Below are 1,313 nucleotides of genomic sequence, written 5' to 3'. Positions count from 1 at the left end.
ACATCCTTTCAAGTTCTGTGTCATTCACAACAATCCTCATGGGTAGGTGAGTTTTATTTTCCTCACTTAACGGATGAGAAAAAGGAAGTTCAGTAAGGTGGTTACTTTCCTGGGTTGTCATAGCTGGTGTGGTTTGTGCTGACTGTAAAGGCCTGGGCTCTCCTGTGTTATTCTTCCTTCCAGGATGCAAGCATAACCCTGGGAGCACATTTGTATTTTGCAGAAATCAGCAATGTTATTTATATTGTATCCATGCCCATGGTTTAGTGACTCTAGGCCAGGCTGAGGCTCAGCTTAGCCAGTGCTCAGATCCAGTTGGAGAATGACTACAAGGGCATAGCTTAAGATGTAGCCTTGGTACCAGAGGAGGGAGGGGTATTGGGACCAGTATGGTTATGTATCAGCCTGCTCTTGGTTTTCTAAGTGTATCATCCTCTTCCTCACCTTTGCTCATGCTGTGTCAAGCTTCCTCTTCTGTACTTGAAATGTTCCTTAATCCTTCAGGCTTCAATTCCAATGTTAGTTGCCCATTTCCGGATCCTCCCTTCTTTCCATTAGAGTTAATTGCCCCCTTCTTCTCAGTGCTCCTAAATGCTATCAAAGAGTCTCCTGGAGGCTAGGTGTAGTGGCATACACCTGTAATCCCAGCACTGTGGGAGGCCCAGGCGGGCGAATTGATTGAGCCCAATAGTTCAAGACCAGCCTGGGTGATACAGCGAAATCCTGTCTCTACAAAAAAATACAAAAATTAGCTGGGCATGGTGGCATTTGCCTGTAGTCCCAGCTACTCCAGAGGCTGAGGTGGGAGGATCACTTGAGCCTGGGAAGTGGAGGCTGCAGTGAGCTGAGATGGCGCCACTGCACTCTAGCCTGGAGCCTGGGTGGCAGAGTGAGACCCTGTTCCAAAAAATAAAAAGAATTTTCTGCCACCCTGTAGTTTACAAAAGTGTTTCACAGTGATGATTTCATTTGGTCCTCACGAAAACACTGTAAGTTAACAATTAAAACATATTTATTGAATATGAAGTGTTTTTATTTTGGTAAATCTTCACAAGTTTTGTTTTGTAGGTGAGGAAGCTGAGGCCCAGAGCATTTAAACAATTTGTCCACGGTTATACAGCAAGTAACTGGCAGAGACTGGGATCTGCAGTCTGACTCCTGACACATGTTCAACCAATGTCAGAGTTTATTTATTACCTCTGTTCACAGGAAGAAACTAGGGGTATCTTAAAATCTTCTGACATCTCTAATGAGTGCCTGATAACTGAGAGAGGTCAGGGGCTGAGAGCCAATGATACCAAGACTCAGAGAGA

The 1,313-nt window shown here is 44.8% G+C and overlaps 1 protein-coding gene across 5 annotated transcripts in view; it reads left to right on the top strand.

Moving 5' to 3' along the window:
* ZYG11A (zyg-11 family member A, cell cycle regulator) overlaps positions 1 to 1,020 on the top strand; it is a 61,676-nt gene extending 60,656 nt beyond the window's left edge. For all 5 annotated transcript variants that reach the window (XM_004025810.5, XM_055349086.2, XM_055349080.2 and 2 more), the window contains one exon: positions 1 to 1,020. This exon is cut by the window's left edge and continues 2,135 nt beyond it. The gene's annotated coding sequence lies outside the window, so the exon portion shown is untranslated.
* The last annotated feature ends 293 nt before the right edge of the window (positions 1,021 to 1,313 follow it).

This window comes from Gorilla gorilla, chromosome 1, assembly GCF_029281585.2.
Source record: "Gorilla gorilla gorilla isolate KB3781 chromosome 1, NHGRI_mGorGor1-v2.1_pri, whole genome shotgun sequence".
Classification (NCBI taxonomy): Eukaryota; Metazoa; Chordata; class Mammalia; order Primates; family Hominidae; genus Gorilla; species Gorilla gorilla.
The sequence above is the reverse complement of the archived record's forward strand: the minus strand, read 5'-3'. Positions and strand labels throughout refer to the sequence as shown.